This window comes from Diceros bicornis, chromosome 41 (genome assembly GCF_020826845.1).
Source record: "Diceros bicornis minor isolate mBicDic1 chromosome 41, mDicBic1.mat.cur, whole genome shotgun sequence".
In the NCBI taxonomy this organism is placed as follows: domain Eukaryota; kingdom Metazoa; phylum Chordata; class Mammalia; order Perissodactyla; family Rhinocerotidae; genus Diceros; species Diceros bicornis.
In genome coordinates, this window is record NC_080780.1 from 9,782,164 (window position 1) to 9,804,800 (window position 22,637).

General features: G+C 38.9%; 1 long non-coding RNA gene across 1 annotated transcript; it reads left to right on the forward strand.

The window, feature by feature from the left end:
• The first annotated feature begins 422 nt into the window (after window positions 1-422).
• Window positions 423-18,720, forward strand: LOC131400118 (uncharacterized). Its single transcript, XR_009217295.1, has 3 exons — window positions 423-573; window positions 10,916-11,037; window positions 18,341-18,720. It is a non-coding gene; the product is annotated as an uncharacterized LOC131400118 (long non-coding RNA).
• The last annotated feature ends 3,917 nt before the right edge of the window (window positions 18,721-22,637 follow it).

The following is a 22,637-nucleotide window of genomic DNA, read 5'->3' on the forward strand; positions in this document are numbered from 1 at the left end:
GATTGCAGCTGGGTGGGGCTGGCCTCAGGCACAGGAGCACCCAATTGTTTCAGGCTTTGTAAGGTGGAGCAAACCCCCTAGGTGGGTCTTTGAGAAACACAAGTCTTTCTGCAGCTGACAAGCCCTGCCGCCCACAGGTCCAAACACACAGTCAACACAGTCCTGCCCCGTGTGAGTGCCCCGACCTCCCCAAGCGGACCCAGTCTCTCCACGGCGGGGGCCCCACACACTCCACCACAGCCCCACACTCTCCACCCGCTCCTTGTGCACGTCCTGCCCGGCTGAGTTGCCAGGCTGCAGAGAATCCAGTCACCAACTATGCAGTCCCACAAGTTGCCCGAGGGCTTGTTGTTGGGTGGGGCCAATCTCTAGGGTGGGCTGCCTGCCCTGGCTGAGCTGGATTAAATCGGTGCTCTAGTGGGTGGGGCAGACCCTGGGCTAGCAGGCCTCAGGGAGAACTCCAATGGCGTCTGTGTCAGCACGCCCACACCCGGCCACAACAATGGCCGCCACCAATGTCCCAGTCCCTGGAGAGGTCTCACCTCTCACTGAGATCCACTCAGGGCCTATTAGGTGAGTCTCTTTTCACCACAGCGCTGTGCACCTATCTTTCTGGTGATTTTAGGTTGCTTTCTGAAACGGGTGAGTTTGTGTGTGGGCCCTTTAAGAGCCAGTTTTAATTTCTTTGTGAACCAGCTTTTCTAGGGGTCTCCCCAATGTTTTAGTAGCAGGCAAAGTCAGATATTATGCCACTCGTCTCGATTGTGCTGGGCCCACAAAATGCCCCCAGCGGGGGTGCTCCGAGCTCAGGGCCCCGCTCCTCCAGGGAGGGCTGCATACCTGTGCGCTGCTCCTGGGCAGCCGTGAGGCGCTGCGGCTTGTGAAGGCGGCGTTTTTTTCTCTCCAGAAGGGAGTCTCTGCCTCTTCCACCTCAATTAGGATTGTCCGTTGTTGCAGGAACTCCTCTTATCCAGTTTTCAGTTCTGTCTCAGGGGTAATTTTTCCACTAGTAGTTGTAAATTGGCTGTGTCCGTGGGAGGAGGTGAGTTCAGAGTCTGCCTACGCCGCCATCTTGACTTCCTCCTTCTGTAGTTTTTTATATAATAAGAACACTAGAATATTTGTGTCATTATTATATGGCAAAATGCTTCCAAAGCTTCATTTATTCATTTACCAATTATGTAATCTTGCAATAGCTGTTGACAATATATATTATAATCTATCTAATATTATTTTGCTTTAAATAAACTCAATTTTTAGTTACAAAATAAACTTAAAATAAAAAAAGTTTTATATCGCTAGTATTAATAGAAAACCAGTGATACTTGCCATAAATAAAATGTAAAAAAATTTTATTAAATTAAAAATTAAATTGTGAAATAATAATAAACAATAAATTGTAAAAGTATATCCAAATGTTGTAAAAATGCAAACTAGGAAATAAGTTCTTTAAAGAGGAGTCTGGCAATTTTTATGATTATTCAGTAATAACAGGATATTTGGCTCAATATTGCTTGATTAAACATGCCACAGTGGTTCTATGACTGAAAGAAAATTATGTTTTGATTTTTTATGTTTATCTGCACTGAGAGAATCCAAACTGAGATGTGCAAATTAGCAAAAGAGTAAAAACATTTACTGAATTCCCTGAGAGGTCTGGACATTGAGATAAAACACTTTACACAAAATAGTGTAAATGACTCTATGTACAGATTTTCGTTTCAAGATGTGGTCTTCTTAAAACAATCTTTCATATTGTGCCTGGTGTAAATCTTTCATGTTGAAAGTTTAGTTAAAAAGTTATTGAAGTTCTCACAGTATCAATAAAATATGAAACTTTCGCTAAGTAAAAAATCAATGAATTTCAAAATAAAACAATAATCATTTTAATCTCCATTCACATATTCATAATACTGAGAAAAAATAAAAATGTTTAATAACTTGTTCTTAATATGATTGGCAATTGTCTAGCCTTAACAAATACATCTTCTAAATGTTCACACATCATTGCCCAGAGCTCCCCCTTTTATATCACAATATGAACTGTGGATGAAAGTCCCTTATTGGACAAATCTTTGCATTGCACTATTCTTATTTATACAAGTGTATTGATTCCAGTGTATGTTATTGTTTAAAAATTCCATCTCCGTTTCTAAAAATCAGTAGATATTTTCAGAATATTATGACTTCAGAGCTTCTTTTTACACCTGCAGGCTGGTAAATACTGAAATATTTTCTGGGTTCGCAACAATGGTAAGTCGTCAACGGATAATGGATAATACTGAGTTTTCTATTAATATTTATACTTGAAATTGTGAATTTATATTTTTGGCTGTCTCTCTAATTCTATTGTGCACAGTGTTGTTCTTTTTTTTTTTTTGACAGAAGTGTCTTATCAATCAATTTCTTGCCTTGTCCATGATTATCATTTTTACCATTTCTTTGATGGTATTTTTGCTATGTGTCTTTCCAATTATTTCAGTATCTCTGGCCCTTGAAATTAAATATGATGGTATAAATAAGGCTTCATGAATTTTCATTTCATTTCCTGTCACACTGAGCATTCGTTTCTAGGACACTTGAATATCCTTCTACTTCGATTTAAAAAATGTAATCAGTTTAGCATGAAATTTTTTGTGTTTTAAAATGAGACTCAAGGTCAATGTTTTCACTACAGAATATGAATGCCCACAAATAAAAGACATACGATGAAATAGTTCAATCACAGCCTTAGAAAATAGAAACACAAATTAAAAATAATAATCATCATCACATTGTTTTAATTTTTCTTACAGCTGGAAATGTATTAGGATATATATATATAATTTACATATATACAACTGATTTAATCAGATTCAATACTAACACATACATTTTTATCACAAGTCTTTGCTATTGGTCATTAAAATGCCCTATTGTTTAAATTGTATGTACATATATATATATATATATATATATAAATTTCCACTAAATTTAACCCTTTTTTACTCTTATCTATCTTCTTAATAATATTATGCCTGCTTGAATAATCAATTTCTAAGAGAAATTTATTAAAATGTCCCCCTTCATTTTGGAATTATTAATTTTTCCTTGTATTTCTATAGATTTTTGCTGTATATGTTTCATGTTAACATATATGTTCATGACTTTATTCCCTCTGGTGTTGCTCCATAAATCATTATATGTTACCAATATTTCTCTATTAAATTTTTGCCTTAAATCTACTTTGATATTAAAACAGCACCTCCAGGCTTGGTGTTATTTTTTGTATCTGAATTCAGATACATTTATATTAATTAGTGAACCGGTATATGTTTAAGCAGGGTAAAATAAGGCTATTTGAAGCATTTGCTGATTTCCACAGTGTAAATATGCCCACCATGAAGACCAACCTTTCTCTTCTTGGTCAGTGCCACCAGGGTCCAGCACAGCACTGTTTATACCCCTTAACTTCCCAGCTAGCCAGCCCTGATGCTCTAGTGGTCAAGAGTCAGTGCTCTGACCACCATGGTGGAGTTTGATTCCCAGTCAGGGAAACCACACCACCCACCTGTTGGTTGTCATACTGTGATGGCTGTGTGTTACTGTGATGCTGAAAGCTATGCCACCGGTAATCCAAACCAGCAGGGTCCCCCATGGTGGACAGGTTTCAGCGGAGCTTCCAGACTAAGACAGACTAGGAAGAAGGACCTGGCCACCCACTTCCAAAAAAATTGGGAATGAAAACCCTGTGAATAGCAACAGAGCATTGTCTGATACAGTGCCAGAAGGGGAGAGTATGGCGACAAAAGACCAGGCAGGGTTCCGCTCTGTTGCACACAGAGTCGCTAGGAATCAGAATCGACTCCACGGCACTAACAACAATTTCCCAGCCGGCAGTGAGGGAGAAGCTGTGAACCTTCTCCTTAGGCTTCACTAAACCGTGAATTGTGGGAGGGGCCCTATTCTAGCCTCTGCCTTTCCTGTGGGCACGATTCTAGTCCTCACTCTTGCGTAGACCACCTCACACATTTACTCATCTTGAGATCTACCGTCTCATCTGTCACCGCCTGTCTCTGGAGCTGAAATTCCCGCAGCCTGAGGTTGTGATCCCTGCTCCTGGTTTTGCACCTGTAACATCTATAACTGTATGTTTAAAATAGAGTCATAACTATTTTAGTTCCAGTTTTACCTGAGCTTCAGCTGACATATTCCCAAGTGAGGTATCAGACAGTAATCTTCCTTCCAGGAGAATAAAGTGCCTGGAAACTAGCTCTTTAACTGGTAACTCATCTCCAGCTTACAGAATAGAGTGGACAGACTGAGCAAATAATTCCAGGTTAGGAATGTGGACTAGCAGAGAGCTCTCAGCCTCCAGTGAGTCCTGCCCTCCCGCAAGATGAGTGAGCTGGTGAGTGTGTGGGGACGATGGGGGGTATTTCACTTTTATCTTATGTTATAAACCTCAGAGGGACGACCCAGAGAATGTACGTGCCAGGAGCCTGGCGCTGCATTAGCCTGCACCCTAACAAGTTTCTGAGGAAAATGACTGTGTGAGGTGATGACTGGCTTGCAGCCCTGGTGATGGAGCAAAGCAGATGTAGCTGAATAGGAATGGACTTCTGCTGCCAGAATTTCTTAAGCCAAAGTGTGCACCAGCGTCTTCTATAGTCCAGAAATGGGGCATATATGCAGGAGAGCTGACAAGGGGTTGTCCCTAGATTCTATTCTAGAGGACCCAGGAGAGGGCTGAGGGACCTCTGTAGACAATGTGGGGGGTGCACTGTGAGAGGCCTGGTAGCTAAGGAAGCAGTCATTAGTGGCCAGCAGGTAGAGAAGCATTTTGGTTTGATTCAAATGTAATGCGGGGGAAGGAAGCCTCTCTCAAGAACCCATACATTACACTATGAAGAAAGTCAGCTCTAACACCAGCCGAGCGCAGAAAGACTATAGCTCACCATGATGTTAGTCAATAAGTGATTTGCCTATTTCCCTTTCCTCTCTTCCCTCTCTTCCCTGCTCCCAATGCTACTTTGGACAGGTCCACAGAAGCATGGTTAGAAAGAGGTGAGGAGGAGTGGAAGCAGTAGGAGAAGGAAGGGGAAGAGGCCCGCCATTCCTTATCTCTCCTGCAGTGGATGGCCACACTGGGGAGGAGAAACTTCTCTCAACTAAAGCTTAGATGACGACGTGAGACTGGACATATTCACTGCGCTAAGACTGTTGTGTGACTAGATGGCATTGGAGGATTTTTTATTATCTGAGTGTAACCAGTGGAAAAATAGAACCTGCCCCAAATCTAGCCCTAAGAGGTGGAAAGAAATAGCCCTGCAAAGTGGTGTGGAAAGCACCAGGAGTAGAGTGGAAGGGCTTATTGAGTTGATTTCTGACTTCAGTCCAGGAGTCCCAGTTGTTCAGTGGAACATTTAACGTGAAGCTGATCCTGTGTGTGTCTTTCTCATTTCTTCTTTTTATATATTTTCTATGATAGCTCTCCATTTGGAGTAGGGAGTTTTCAGTGTAGTATCACTGCAACACATTGATCATGAAGCCCACCAAAGCTGCTTTAGAAACAGAACACGGCAGCAACACATGAGCCTTTTATTGTGTTTGGGGGGCTATTTAATGGAAAGTTAAAACTGGGTTAATCAAGAAATGTTGCCCTGCTGTTATCTCAAATTAGAAGCCACTCTGGATTACTTAAAATATGAGACATATTTTTGAATACTCTTAGTCATAAAGCTGTTTTTCCTTTGAGCCAATGGTACTGGATATAACAACAGATGACCAAAGCCCACCTTGGGTCCATCTGACTGTTCACTAGAGGTGGTTTCACCCTGTCACCCCATCTAAGTGTCTTCTGAGTCTGTGAATGGATAGGTCAGTACTGGAAGGCAGGAGGAATATCACTAAGACTCAAACCTTTGATTTCACATGGGGGACAAGCAAACTCAGTGATAAATTGGCATGTGTGTGACAAAATTCACATATTCCCAAGTATCAAGTATGTTAAGCATGACTGGAATTGATCTAGAGCCTCTTTTTACCTCCACCATTTACCAGCGTTATTACTTGTGGAAAGTTGCTTGATGTAGCAAAACCCCCATTTTCTTATTGTAAAGTGAGGAAGAGAGATCTCTCTGTCTCACAGAGTTGTGTTTTGGTTGTGATGATAAAACCATGTGCATTGATTGGGAACCTACGCCTTTAATAAATCATTAATGATAATAACAGCTTCCATGCTATTAATCTACCAAAATTTTATTAGCTATCTGTTTAATGATAACCAGAACAATAGTATTGTTTTTCTTCCAGAGACTCTCCACATTAACTTAAGAGGAATTGTTGGGAGAGCTTGCTCTCCCAGGGAGAGCCAGGGAGAAGACGCCGGCTAGAGAAGCTACCTGTCCCGAAGTCAGTGGCACGCCGGCAGCAGAGTTAAAATTGCATTTGGAGATAAATTAATGTGAATATATAAAAAGAGGTTAGAATTCATTCTGACTTAATTATTTGAAGTACTTACTTCTCTTTCATTTTCAAGAGTTTACTTGTTAAATAAAAGAAGTTTCTCTATTTTGACAATAAAGATAAAAGCCCTGAAATCTAGAGAAATTTCTGAAAATCCTATTTGTGGGTAACTGAAATCAGCAGGATGCAAAACACCTGCAAGACCTTCCCAGCAAACCCACCCTAGGATATGCTTCACGGAGTGGACGGAACGAAGGCCTGTGGCAGGTCGTAGACGATCTGTGACAGAGGATCAGGGAGCGGAAATTTCGCTTTACAGACACGAGGGGGCTGTGGCCCAGCTTCCATCCAGAGGGCCGTCGGAAGCTCCCACTGAGAGCTTTGACCGCTTGGCGTTGGACAAGCACTCGATTCCCCACACGTCTCTAAGTAACTTCTTATAAAGAAAATTTGAAAATAAACTTTAAACTGGACATTCTGAAAGCTAAGTAGCAATAACAACTGAATTATTATGTTCTACATATTTGGAAGCATTACTGTATCTGTATACTGTTCATTTCTTTGAATTACTACAATCTTAAGTGGTGATTTTATTGTTTACAGGGAAGTGATTATACTATAACTATGAAAATATGTTACTGTAACAAAGTATAAAAGAAGTAACAGATGGATATCTATTATGGAACAATTTTGCCTTTCTTTAAATGTCCTTATAGTAAAAGAAAGAAATGAAGTTTTAAAAATACATGAGTAAGATATCTCTAAGAAGAGTGTTTTTAAATATCTATCCATTAAACATCAAATGGGCTGTTTTGTTTTATTTCTGCAGAACATTAAACTTAAGGGTTTTTTATATCTCCAGATCAAATTCCACAGTTGAATATATTTTTTGCTATAAGTAACCCTACTAATCACTATATTCAACCTGTTTATTGTATCGATTAATAAACAGATGCCAAGAAAAGATAATGCCTTGTTCACAGTTCACAATTAATAATTTAGAGAGGTAAGTATAAAGCTGAAACCTTGTGGCTTTTCCCTGTTTTTCTACAGTAGATAAGTTGACTGTACTCTTTATTTAAATGGTGCATTATTTTTGTGAATTACAAGTGATTGGCACCACAAATAATGCCATTTTTCAGATGACACTTCATTCTCTGTACAACTTGGCATCTCTCTCCCCTCATGGCCCGGCGACCGTACTCCACTGTAACGAAGAGGAGGATGCCTGCACTCAGAGGATGAAATATCACACGAGCAGTGTGACGGGCAGAGGCAGCTGTATATGTGGTTCAGTGAGAAGGGAGAGGGTTTGAAACTGACCATGAGGGGCTTGAGTGAGCACTGACAGGAGAACTGAAGGAGTTTCTGAGGAGTATTAAAAGTCCACCTTAAAATGGTGACAATGCTTTTGTCGTGGGACTAATTTCTACAGTGACAGGATTTTTGCCCAGCTGCGCTGCAGCCTCATAAAGAAGGAGAGATGTGGTGCCGAGATAAGAGGGCCAAGCAACTGAGCTTGCACAGGGCTAAGTTTATAACAGATTGCAAACCCGGCTACACTCCTCCCTGACTCCACGCCCCTTGCAATGTGACAGTGCACCCTCTCCCATGAAGGGAGGGCGTCTACTTCTCTTCCCTTTTAGTCTGTCCTGGTGACTTGCTTTGCTCAATAGATGCAGCAGATGTGGTGAGGTGCAGGTTTTGTGCCTGGGCTTCAAGGAGGCTGGCATGCTTTCTTTCTTTCTCTCTTGGGATCCTTGCTTGTACCATGAAACGAGCCCCGGGATAGCCTTATGGCAAATGAGGAACCACGCAAACCAGGGCCAAGGCAGATGAGTTGCTTCAGCTGAAGCCACTAGTGATGTGTAGAGAGCACAGCCAAGGTCAGGAAAGTCACCGTCTAACTTGGAGTTGAGCACAGATGCATGAAAGTTCACATTTGAGATGAGACTAAATTACTAACTTAATAATTGTGAATAAGTAAACAGTTGCTGTTTCAATAACACAGAGTTTTGGGTGGTTGGTTACACAGCAATAGCTAACTGATACAGAGTCCTTGTAGTACTTATCAGGGAAACCATTTTTTGGAAGAAAGGGAAGTGAGATAAGAATAGGGATGATAAACTTACTGAAGACACACCAATATTGTTAGAAGGAAACTGAGGTAAGACATTGAATACAGGGAGAAGTTAAAACCAGGATTTCAGGGAGTGGGGTACCAGGATCGATCTGAGCAGCTCAGCATAGGTGATAATAGACTATTCCTCCTGTAATCCATTGTTATATTACTTTTCAAGTCTGTGTGACCCTTAATTCAAATTTTCAGAAAAAGCAATTACATTTTCCACTCATGAAGCAATCAGTGGGCTCCTCTCAGGTCAGGAGCCTACTCTGGTTCAACTACACTCAGCTATGGATGTAGTATAGAGCAGCACTGCCCAATAAATCTTTCTGAAATTCCATAAATGTTATATGGCAGTATGAACATGAACATAGTTGCCCACATATATTGTACAATTGATCTAGATAAAGGGAATGCGGGCAGTTCAGAAATGTCCAAAAATGTCTACTTTAATTATTTAGAGAAAATGAGAATGAGCGGAAGGGATAGCGAGCCTGGGTGCTCGGCCTGACATTTGAAGAAGGAAGGGTGAAAGGTTTTGACACAAGGGTGAGAAAATTATGATCTGCAAAAAGCAGTGAAAAATTAAGCCAATCCTGATTTAGGATCATCTGAAGACTTGCCATCAGTACTGCTGTAAGATTTTAGTTAAGAAAAAGAGTAAGGGGGAACTGTCCAAGCAGGTTAAAGTAAAACGGAGGTTCACAATTGAGCACAGTATTGAGGTTGTTTGGTGTTCAAAGAAAGGGGAAAAGTACAAAGTGGTGGCTTTCAGGCTTCACACATTTATTTATTTATTGTGAGGGAGGTCAGCCCTGAGCTAACATCCATGCTAATCCTTCTCTTTTTGCTGAGGAAGACCGGCTCTTAACTAACATCTATTGCCAATCCTCCTCCTTTTTTTTTTCCCCCAAAGCCCCAGTAGATAGTTGTGTCATAGTTGCACATCCTTCTAGTTGCTGTATGTGGGACGCGGCCTCAGCATGGCCGGAGAAGTGATGCATTGGTGCGCGCCTAGGATCCGAACCGGGCGCCAGCAGTGGAGCACACACACTTAACCGCTAAGCCACGGGGCCGGCACCAGGCTTTACATCTTACAGAGAATTTTGTGTGAACAATTTTCATTTATGTTGAGGTATAAAACAATGAACTCAAACTTATGTAGAAGGCATTTCCCACAAAAAAATAGGCTGGATTATTGCCACTACACATACTCTATATTCAACTGCTGTTTTCTCAACACTTGTAGGCAGTCTGGTAACAATGCAGCAGTAGGGATTCGGGAACTTTGCTCATCAGAATGTGACAGACAGGTAATGCCCACCCAAGCAGGCTGACACTCATTTCCCTCTCATGTGCTCTGTGGAGGGAGTGTCTGCAGAAAGACAGGGAAACCATCGCCACTACTGCTCCTTCTCTTCTAGGGGTGGCATTCATTACTGGCGGTTTGAAATTTCTGCCATTGCAGCGTTATCTGAGGTCATGGTATTTTCCATCCAGTGTTTTTTTATCTTAAATTATGTAAGAATATTATCAAAAATTTTCCATATATTTCAGGACAGAGCTGAGAGATACTGTCTTAAGCACCTGAGAAGGGCTTCAAATAAAATTTATGAGTGAAGACAGAGATTTGAGGAGTTATCTTCATAACGGCTTATGGACTCTAAGGATAAAGAATGTGGAGAGAGATAAACCTCCACCAGAAAGATTAGCATTTGTTCCAATTAAGAAAGGGTCAAATTCATTGTTCAGACAGAATGAATATTCAGAAATAAATGGGAAAATTTTTCTTTGTGGCAAAGAGTCTAGCATATAGAATAATTTTGAGGTTAAAAAGAAAAAAACTGCTTGAGGAACTTGTGGTCTTTACCTATTTCATAAAGTTATTTGGTTCCTTGATCGGGAATAAGAAGTATTGTTTACATAAGTTTTTATTCATATATTCCTATTTTGTAATTTCACTGCCTCCCTGCCGTCTTTTTCAGAGCCCCCTGGCCATGTAGAAATAAGAAAGATAACAAGAGAGGATTTAGTTGCTGGAAAAATTCACCTACTTTCTTTGGAAAGGGAATCAGTAGTTCATATTTCTGAGAATGAGTAGTATTCATAGTTGCCTTAGAAAAAGGCAGTATTGTTCTGACAAGGAAACTTCACGAATATAGGACAGCAATATTTGGGCCCCAGGTGAAGAGGACATGGGAATTAAATGCAAGAGAAAGGCAAAATCCTCAAAGATGTGGAGAATCCATGCTGTGCATTCAGAGGGGCTGGACATGGGTGGCAGGGTCTGCCAGGACAGGGGTAACAGGAAGGAGGGGTGAGTGTGAGCAATCTCTCTTTCAGTGCGTCCAGTCTCAGCAGTTTGTGACATCACTGCCTGGTGAGTAGACAAGCCAACTGAGAGGACCGCAGCAAAGCCACACAGTCAAAAGGCTCTGGAATTTGCAGACCCTAAATATGACGAGGTACCTGTCACCTACAATTTATTATTTCTTCTTTATGTAATGTTTTGTTCATTATTGAAAAAAAATAGGGAAGTAAGAGTTTATATAATTGGGAGAATACCAACCAGAAGCAAGTATGGAAACTAATAACAATAACAAATAGTACTGGCAACTATATTTACATAAGCATTTGATCAAGCCAGACCAAAAGACCGGTGTAAGTTATACATGTACACACATCCTATTCAATCATCATAATTCCTTTTTAATTGAGGTATAATTAACATATAACATTATATTAATTTTGAGTGTACAACATAATGATTCAGTATTTGTATACATTGTAAAAGGAATACCGTAATAAGTCTAGTTAACATCTGTCATCTTATAACAGTTAACAAAAAATTTTTTTTTCTTGTGATGAGAACTTTTAAGATCTACTCTCTTAGCAGCTTTCAAATATGCAATACCAAAAGTATTATTAACTATAATCACCAGGCTGTATATTACATCCCTGTGACTTATTTGTTTTACAATTGGAAGTTTGTACCTTTTGAATCCCTTCACTCATTTCTCCTACCCCTCATTCCCTGCCTCTGGCAACCACCAGTCTGTTCTCTGTATCTCTAAGCTTGTTTTTTTTTTGTTTTTCTTTTTGTTTTTTTTTTTAGATTCCACATATAGGTGAGATAATATGATATTTGTCTTTTTCTGTCTGACTTATTTCATTTAGCATAATGCCTTCGAGGGCCATCCATGTTGTGGCAAGTGGCAAGATATCATTCTTTTTTAGGCTGAATAGTATTCTGTTGAGTATATACACCACATTTCTTTATTCACTCATTTATCTGTGGACACAGGTTGTTTCTATATCTTGGCAATCCTCGTAATACCTTATGGAGAGGTTATACTACCTGACATTATCCCTATTTTTCAGATGAAGGAACTGAGAAAGAGAGAGTTTAAGTTTCCCAAAGTCATACTACTAGTGACTGGGCAGCCAGGACTTGACAGGCAGGCTGTGTTTCTAACACATTGTGTGCTACTGCACACAGTTCAACACCTTTCTGTTAATAACCTATTCTTGCATAAAGGCAAAAAGGGAAAAAACAAAACTCAAAACAAAACACAGACACTGACAGCAAGATAATAATTTAGTGGGAGAGAAAATTATATAAATCATATCAAAATGGTGTGTATATATATAGTGAGGTCTATACAAATGAATAGCATGGTGGTTTAGCGTGTGAGATGGAGAGTCACAATGCTTAAGCTTTGGAATCTGTGTTCTGCCACCCACCAGGTGTATGACGCTCTGAGTCTCAATTTCCTTATTTGTCTAATAAGATTAGTCATAGAAACCACACAGAGCACTGTTGTGAGTGAACATGCTTAGAACAGTGCCTGGTACAGTCAGCACTCAGCAAATGGTAGCTTTTCTTATTGCCTGTGAAACCAGAGACTTAATTAAAAACGCATGTTGAGTAATTAGGACCTTCACAGGCTGAGACATTAGTCAAGACTGGAAAAGGATGAGAACATTAAAGGAAGTGCAACAAAATCACAGAGAGGTGGGGTTTGTGGAAACAAGACTGGAGAAATACACCAAGGTCATACCATAGAGAATTCCAAGACATATGCCATGAAAGTTATTGGGTTTTTTGGTATTTTTAAATTTAGAAAATAAAACTGATTCAAATCAAGTCTGAATTTTCAAATGAATGCTAGCACAGCCCCATGGTAAAAGGTAGGTCTGTCAAGGAAGACACTGGAAGTTGAAGGTTGTTGCTGTCAGCCTGATGTAGATTATGAGACCTGAGGAAGCCTGTGGAAAAAGGCTTCACAAGAATGATGTTTAAGAGAACTGTGCGGTGCAGCATCTGTGGGGCGTGGTGCTGGAGCGTAGAGGAGAGAGGAGGAGGTGCTAACCATTCCTGCAGACTTCCTGCTCTGGGGACTGTGAAGGGTCATTCCACATTGGTGGTTAAGAAGACAATGCAGATCATCACATGGGGACGAGGAAAGGCAGAATACTGAGAGGGCATTGAGGGATTGTGACCGACTATGTGGGGATATTCAGAGGAAGTATTTACCAGTGGAGAGGTCGTATATTCTTTGAAATAGTTTCCCTGAAATAATGGCTATTGTGCTCAGAAACCATAATGGGCTTCTGAATGTTCTTAGGATAAAACCCAGAACCCTTGAACGTGAACAGGTAAGGCATGCGGTCTCCTCATCAGCCTCTTTCCACTCTCCTTCTGACCATTCACATCCAGGCCTTTTACTTCACAACGGCAATCCTGTGCTTCTCTCTGCCTCACGACTTTTCTTGTGTTGCCCCCACTCCCTGCTCTTAATAAGATTTCCATTCAATCTTGCTTCAATGGTATGTTTTCTAAGAAAGCAATCAACCTTTAACCTCCTGATTAGGTCAGTTCTCCCTGTTAAATGTTCTCTTAACACCCTATAGTAATTTTAACTCGTTGATTACCACTTTGCCTTTTTCCTGCCCTTCTGTTTCCACTTGATAACCATCAAATGTATGTATGTATGGCTGTAGGGCAAATGTATGTATATATGGCTGAGTGTGTTAGTAAAGGCTGGAAAATGATATACATTTTCTTCAAAATGAATGAATGAATAAATAACTAAATGATTTAGTCTTTTAAGTGCATTTCTGGTCATATTATTTATAATTTTGTTTTCTAACCATTTTAGAAGAGTACGTGAAAATGAATAGCAAGTTGATTCTGATATAAAATAAACTTATGTATCTCGAAGTTAAACCAGTTTATTGCCTCACAAGTGAGTTTCCTTGGTAACTACGTATCCCCGACTTTCCAATGGACCTCTATTTGAATTTTCTCCAAGATGTGAGGCTGTCTTCCTCATCAGGAGAGGTGTTCATTACAATCACAGCGTGTTTGGAGCCGAGTGGGGAGGAGAGTGGCGTTCTTTCCGGGATAACAGCTGTGAAGATGAACAGATGCGGTTGATTAGCTGTGCGGTGTTGCTGATTCTAAGTAATTGTTATGAGTATTGAAATGTGGCTGAAATGATACGCTTAGCAATATCAGTTTCTGTAGCATCTTATTCCTATTCATCACATTTGTAATTCTTGTGTTTATCCAGTTCATGGGAATTTTCCTTTTATGACTATTTAGATTTCATTAGTCATCTCTTCCGTTAACATACCAAGCCGTGGGTATGTTAGTAAGTGATCATGAAGGAGAAATCTGAAAGGAAATAGACTTCTGAAACTGAAGAGCCAAAAAGATGAGATTTGATGCATTCTTTCTATATGGGGTCTGATATTGAAATGATATAGAGTTATAGAATAGGTATGTTAAATTAACAGACACTCAGTCCTCAATCACCCACTGGGATTGGGCTTCATGAAATTAGTTGGACACTCCTGCAAATAGGAGCAGCTATTAGGTTAAATCCCTCTAAGAGCCAGAGAGCTTGGATTGCCACATTTCTTGGGGTCTGTATCGAAAATATTGACGGGCCAACGTGCTCATTCTTGTCTCATCTAAACAATGCATCTTGAGGTGTGTGACAAAGTATCAACAATGCTGTCTTCATAGGGAAAGAGCATTGCAATTTTAACCTCAATACAAAGATTAATGACAGTCTACTGCCTTCGGAATATAGTGATATAAATATAGATGGATCTGATATTAGGAATTCACTTTCAGATCCATTACAAAACTCAAGAGAGGAGGCTACAAGAATATATGAACGTGAATCTGTTCCTCAGCCACCCTTCACCAATTTTTAAAAACCTACCAACTACTACAGATATCTTAGGTGAAAGTAAAGGTAAAATAAAGGGGAGGCTATAGCTTTTAGAAATTGGTAATTACTGAATTGAGTGATTGAATTTAGAGCATGAATGGATAATGATTCAGTTCAGAGATTTCATAATTGTACTTCTGTCTTTGTCTGTCCTCCAGTCTTTTGCTTCCTATGGTATGTGTTTTCCGTTGCAGTTTTATAGAATTTTTAAAGGTATAGCTCCCATATTCATGAATATTATCAATATTATCAATTATCAATATTAATGAGAATATTAATGATAATTATTACCTTGTGAAGATTATAGTAGCATTGTTTAAAAGTTCTATGAGGGAATTAAAATGAACTTATCTTGTATTTTGTGTATGTACATGTGTAAAATATTTTGAAAATATACAGAATTGAGCAAAGTGAAAATTCACTTTTTGTAATGTCATTATTATGAGAAAAAAATTCAGGTTGGTTGATTAAAATGAGAAGTGAGTCAATTGAAAAGCCCGCAAAGACCAACATGAACCTTAAGTCTGAGAAGCTTTTGACTATTGTCTTTTACTCTGGGGTCATCATCTTTGTGATATTGAAATAATATTTACTGTTTACAAGCTCTTAATATGGATTCAATGTCAAAATTCTGAATCTTGTCCTGCGGTACCATAGACACTATTATAGCAATGTTAACATATTTGACTAGGGCATACATAGAGCATAAAAGGGAACATATATATATGTTTTCATCAAATTTTCCTATTGCCTTATGTACCAGTAATTTAGAACAACGTGGAAAAATCTCATGAGGAAATAATTCAGCTTGTAGAAAAGACTATTTCAAAGAATAAGCCAGTAAGACTAAGAAAAACAAACGAAACTGTGCAGTTTAGTGGCAGCAAGTTCAGGTTTTACCACAGTGATCTAATTACCTTCCATGTGTCATAAGACCAACACTGGGTATCTGTGAGTAATCTCAATCTAGGTCTATATAGATGATGGTTAATGAGAGTCTGTCATCAAGTAGTTGCTGTCATTATGTTCAATTTCAACAGAATAGTATTATCACGATATCCGTTATAAACTATTCGTGTATGTAATAAATTATAATTTTAAACCAACTTTGAGGAAATGTTAATTTATAAAATACCAGTTGAGTATTCAAGAAGTATTGTTCTTGTTTTGTTTTGTTTAATTATAACTATATAGACAAAGAAATTTTAGATCTGGTCAAAATGGGACAATGGAGCCATGCCGTCAACCATGGGTGAAGCACAGATGTGTGGACAGGAGAATCAGTCTATGCCATGCTGCTGCATGACAATCAGTAAATGTCCTGTCCCTCCTTCTAAAGGTGTACTTTCAGCAGCCCCTCCTGCTCTTATCCACAATTCTGAAATCTGAACACCTGTAAACAGCTTATTTGGTAGTTAAACCTTATTTAAAATGAAATGAAGCTATTTTTAATATTTATCTACTTAGCATGAAGATTCATACACCTCTCTGCAGAAATGTTGACGTCTGATTAGAGCCCTTCTTCCACCAATCCCAACAAGAGATGTTTTTTATGTTTCTAATAGTTAAAACATCACGATCTTTTAAATAGATCTGGTCCCAAATGTTTCAGATAAAGTATTGTACATGAGTATTTCTACCACTTCAATGACTGTTCAAGTGCGTGCGCGCACGCGCACGCGCACACACACACACACACACAGGACTTCATTCAGATCCTAGATTGCCTTTGAAGTTCCCACGAGAGCCATACTCTCTCTGTGTAACTAGGCTGAGGGAGAGAGGACACGTGCATGATTTGTGGCTACCTAGTTGGGACTGACCTTGTGTTGTGAGCTGCAGGTGATGGAGCGGAGGGAGCACAGAAATAGCAGCCAGATAAACCAGGGGCTGCTCCTGCTCCAGCCCTTTGCCACCTGTGTGTCCTGCGGTCATTTTAGTTTTATGCATGTTTAATCCCTCACTGGTAAGATGCACTTAGTTATACTTTCCTCATGAGTTAGTTTAAATAATAGAGACGATATCTCTATGTATATAAAGCTGATCAGACACAGTAAATACTTTATGAATGGCAATTATCAAATGATAGGGTTTTTTGTCTTAATTATTTAGTGAAAATAATCCTGTTGATGTAAAATTAAAATTTGTTATCTGTTAAATAATGGAATGAATATGTTGTGAAAATTTTTCTGGATCCCAGTAATTGATAGAGGGGGATTCCTAGAAATATAACTGATCACTTCAAATGTACACGATAGTTTTAAATTATCCTCCTTCTTCACAATAGAATGTCTGCATAACAATATGGGGTTAGTCCTCAGAACTCGAGAATTTGGATATAAATTTCACATGGTAGGAACAATCAGATAAACACACACCCGGCAAGATTAGAAACAATTCTCCATCTAAAACATGAACACTACCATCCATCAAGAAGTGTTAAAGCCATAATTCTCCCTTAATTTTGAGTAAATTAAAAGCACATTGGCATATTAATACAATAAATGATGATGGAAAACACTTCAGTATAAGTTTCTAAAACATTTTTTAACTTGACATCAATAAATAATAATCCTGTAAAATGACTGTGCTCAATTCAGAAAGTTCATATCCACTTTGAAAATTAATGTATTCCTTTATAATATAGATAAGGAATTTTCTATTGGTAATAAGAACAACAAATCAGACAGCATTAGCATTAAGGTATTATAATCACTATTTATTTAAATCTAACTCTAAATCTTTGAAATTACTTTTTTCCAAAGATTTCTTTGCAATGTCATTTTAACAAGTGAATTTAGTTATTGAGACTAAATGAGAAAAAATTAATTATAGAAAGTGAATGTTTAAATTTCAAATGTACAACAGATAATTAGTAGTTTCGTATAATTCCACCACATAAGTACTCTGCATTGTAATTCTACAGTCAGTAAGGGATTAAATTCTCTCAATAATAGATTCACTTGAAGACAAATAAAGCCTCCAGAAGTCAGTCTTAATGTCCTCCCATTTGGGGTAGTACTACTACCCGTGAAATTATTACATCAGCAAGAAAATGTCTCGCTTCAATAGTTATAAATATTGCCAGCCGAGCAGCGGCCTTAATGAAGGTCAAGGTTAATTATTTCGCAGTGATGACCGCCGTGGAGAGCACTACTGCAGTTTCCGCTTTTAATTCTAGCAGGGAAGAAAAAAATTATCATTCACTGCAAATTGAAAATTATGTCTATAAATTGTTTCACATTCAGACAGAAAGATATTTGTAAATATCTGCTAATTTAGATACATTCATTTGCTTTCTAAGCGTGATTGCCTAATACAGATATGTACTGTGCAGGTACATACTATATGATATACTGGTCAATTGTTTAGATTTTCTAAACTTAGGGTTGTCTTTTGTTCAAATAATTTTCTGCTAAGAATTTAACTCAATGTTCCCAAAAGATATTTAATACAGGAGGAAGGACACTGTGTGATGATATGCCCTTGACTAAAGAACAACATCCTCTCTCTGCCCCTGCAGATCAGGGAGGATGGCCATGGAGCAGTGAGAATGATGAGCAGGCACCACCCCCATAACCACATCAGGAAAATCCACCTGCAGGACCAGAAGAGCCACAGGGCACATTCAAGCCTGCTGTGCCTCCACTTGCTCTATCAGTTTTACAAACTGTGTTTTGCCTCTTCTCCAGCATCAAGCAAATGAAACTGAACTCTAGAACATGTAATTTCCATAATCCACAATTCATGCCTTCACAAAAATTCATATTTTAAATTTGAAAATTGATGATCACGCTTCTTGGTTAAAATGTCACGCAATTTGGATATACAGGAACAGATTTTTGTTCTGAATTTACAAGAAAAAAATGAAAAAATTGTCTTTACAACATATTCAATTTTAAAAATGTGTAGCAACTGAAAATATATGGTGTTTTGTTCATATTAATTCTTTTTTTTTTTTTTTTTGCGAGGAAGATCTGCCCTGAGCTAACATCTATTGCCAATCCTCCTCCTTTTTTTCCCCAAAACCCCAGTAGATAGCTGCATGTCATAGTTGCACTCATATGAATTCTTATACTCAGCTTTCATTTTGTGGAGTCAAACCCTGGCACGTACAGAGAGGAATGGAGAAGCATCTACGTCTGGCTGAGGCTTCTGTGAAGGCCACAAGATACATGAGTCAAGGAGACTTCCTGTGTCTTATGGATTGCAGCAGGGTTTCCAGAATCTGACTCCCTTGAATAATTATTATTATTGCTGTTGGTGTTATTATTACTATTTTCACTATGCAGTATTTATATCTCATGGAGACTGATAAATCTTTGTATTCTCATCACCTAGTTTATTAAACTTAACATTTTGCCCTACTTATTTTTTGAAAAATACAAACATCACAAATACAGACAGACACCCCTGTGTATGGCTGCTTCCCTTCAAAGAAAATTAGTATTCTAGATGTACATATCCTCACAATAGTAATGCCCGTGTATAATATGTACTATTCTTTTATTATTTTATAAAGATGTTACTATACAGCTCATATTATTCAGTGGTCATTATGTTTTTGAGATTGGCACATGTTGATACCGATAGTTTTGGTTTATTTCAAGTGCTATATGCAGTTCCAATTTAGGGATATGGCTCAAATTATTTACTCATTCACTCATGGATGGGTGATAATTTTTTCTAATTTTCCTGTCTTACAAATAGTGTTGCCATGAATAGACTTCTGTATAACTCTTCATGATCATGTGCATGGTTGTTAGGATACAAAATTAGAAGTGAAATTATTGGTCAGATATACCAGAAATGTGATCTTTACTATATTTCTTTCTTTTCTACCTATCTTCATATTAATCAGACTTTTAAAATATTACCAATTATATTCCATTGTTTATTTTTATTTGCATGCTTGCTATTACCGTCGAGGAAGTTTTCAGCTGTTCAACAGCCATTTTGGTTTCCTCTTTCTTGATTAGACCATGATGATCTATGCCCACTTTTCTCTCTGGTTGATTCTATGTTTTTAAGGATTCATATTTATTCTATTTTCTGAGTGCAAATCCATTGTCTGTTTATTCTTTGTGCACATATTCTGCCTGTCTGTGGCTTATCTGTTTGTGGGATCTTTTTGTAGCATAGATGTTACAAACATATTAATCTTTCATTTTATTTTATTTGCTTTTTGCCTTATGTGTAAGAAGTTATTCCCTAACCTACATTCATGAAATATTCTCTTATATTTTCTTCTAGAAATTTTATAGTTACTTTCTTTCCTCATTTTATGTCTTTTACCATCTGTCATGCCTTTTAGACATAAATTAGGTTCCAGCAATTAGGTAAATTCATGATATTAGAAAACAAAACAAGCCACCTTGGTGCCCCTGTGGATGCTGAAAAGTATGGTTGGAGGAGCATGACGTTTTGTGACTCAAAGGTTCAGGGCCCAATCTCATCACCAAATATTTAAACGAGAAATCACTGTAGCAAAGAGAACAGAGGCAGCATCAGAGGCCTCCAGACCTGTGGTTTGAGGAAGAACTGTGGGGGGCAGTTGACTTTCCTTTAAGAATCTCCCCCTTACTCAACTCCCTCCAGGGCCAGCCCTCTGCCAAGTTCACTTAGGGAGATGCCTTCCTTCCAGGATGGAGACGCTTTCTGCTGATTCAATTTGAGAGCTTGTGGGTTGATTTTTCAGGTCAAGTTTTCTTTTCTTGCTCCATACAGTTCTTTCAAAATATTAATGCGATTCTATTTCTGAGTAATGTGATAATAACAAAAATAACAACACTCAATTTTGCTCCCTATTTTGAATTTTACCTTGCCAAACTCCTTTTTTATTTGCTGGCTTCTGCACCTGGCCCTCCCTTCTCTCCCTTGATGTGTTAATGACTAGCTGGGGCCCTCTGAAAGGGTAGGATGGGGAGGGAAGGGCCTAATATTTGCCTTTGGGCTGGTTCTCCTTGTTTTATACGAGGGAGAACTTTTGGGAAAGGCTCTGAGCAAGTCCTATTTTTTGTTGCTTGGGATAGTGAGACAGGTGACCATTCTAATCATGTGACGCCTCATCTTAGTGGACTTTCAGATTGTTTAGATTTCAGACCATCAGAGGAGAATCTCCCTTCTGAGCAGAACTCCCTTCAATCATCAGTTTGCAAACCAGCCACCTCCTGCCTGGGGTGATCTTCATTGTAACATGTTGTTCAAAGCAGCAAAGGAACATCCAACATCCATCAGCATTCTACTTTTCTATATCCATTCCTCTACAGCTTAAGGCTCTTGGTAACATGATCTGTCTTCCAAATCATTAAAGTGACTGTTTTAGTAAACGTTTGCTACAGCATGACAAAGGACAGCAGTTTTCCAGGCTGATATATTTGTTTCCATGCTGTCCACTACCTAATCGCAAGGAAAATAGATTATGGTTCCATCCACCCCTTTTCCTCTGCAGCTCCTGCAGATCTGCAGATCTGCACCCCTTTCCACGTCCAGATCCTTGGCAAGGGTGTAAAGATGTGAGGGAATGAAACTTTGGATAGCCAGAATAATAGATTGTGGTGGAAACAGCTAACTATCTTCCACTGTCCATTCTTCTCTCTCTTCCTTTTAGAAATAGAACACTCTCCACATGTCCACCCTACCCATTTTTAGCTGGATCTATGGCAGCCAAGCTAGATACAAATTTCACAACATTCCTGGTAGCTAATGGTAAGCACATAAATAAGTTAGGGAAAATGGGATGTGAGTGGAATCATTTTGGCCAATCTCTTTGAAGTGGATCAGGATGTGCCATGCCAAAACATGCTACCTTGGCATAAGGATTATTTTGAGCTGAAGGCAATTAACAATCAAAAGATAAAGGAAAAGTTCTCTTTTCTCCCCTATCTGCCTAAAAGCAGGGAATAAATTTCTCTTTGTGAAGGTTGCGTGTATTTCCCCAATCTTCTGTACCAAGATGAGGAGAGCAACCCTCCAGAGTTGATGAGTCTGCATACACAAACCTTACTAACACAACTCTTAACTTTCATTATCTCCCTTATATATTTCCTAGGCACTTCCCCACAATTTATCCTTCTTTGAAGCCCAAATCCTGTTTCCTTTGTTAAAAGAGTATAGAAGCTCTCAAGTCTACCTGCTTCATTGAATTTTACTTCTTTTCTGTGAACTCTTGTGCATGTAAACGTGTGAATAAATTTGTATTCCTTTCCTCTGCTTTTTTTGTCAATTTAAGTCACACAGCCGCACTGACAGAATCTAAGAGGGTAGAGCAAATGTTTTTCTTCCCTGACAGCTTTAAGAGAATCTTACTCTAAAGTTTTTCTTCAATTTTCCCCACTAGCTGGGAAATGAATACAGCTGTTGTTGCCACCCTGAACACAGAGCTATAAGCCACACACTAAGGAGGCCAAACATCCCTGCCACTCTGGACCCTGAGTGATGTCAGACAGGACAGCACTTTACTCAGTGTAGACACATAGGAGATGGAGAAATAAATTTCCAACTTATATAGGCCACTCTACTTTGTGGTCTTTTTATACCAGCTTGATTTCTACTCTAATAGCACGGTGGCTTATCAGGCAGGCTAGTTTACCACTAACTCTCAGTCCTGCCTCCTTGGGCCCAGAATTTCCTCTGAAGAAATAGTCCCAAGCCATAGGTTAGCAGTAGTTTCCCTTCTTCCTCTTTAATGAGAGATCCCCATGCCAGGGAGCCATGCTCAGGTCCCCAGGTCTGTTAGTCCTGTACTGAGGATACTGAGCTCAGGCCCTGCTGCTGGTCCCATCCCAGACCCAGGCAGCAGTAGTGTTAGCTCTTTACCA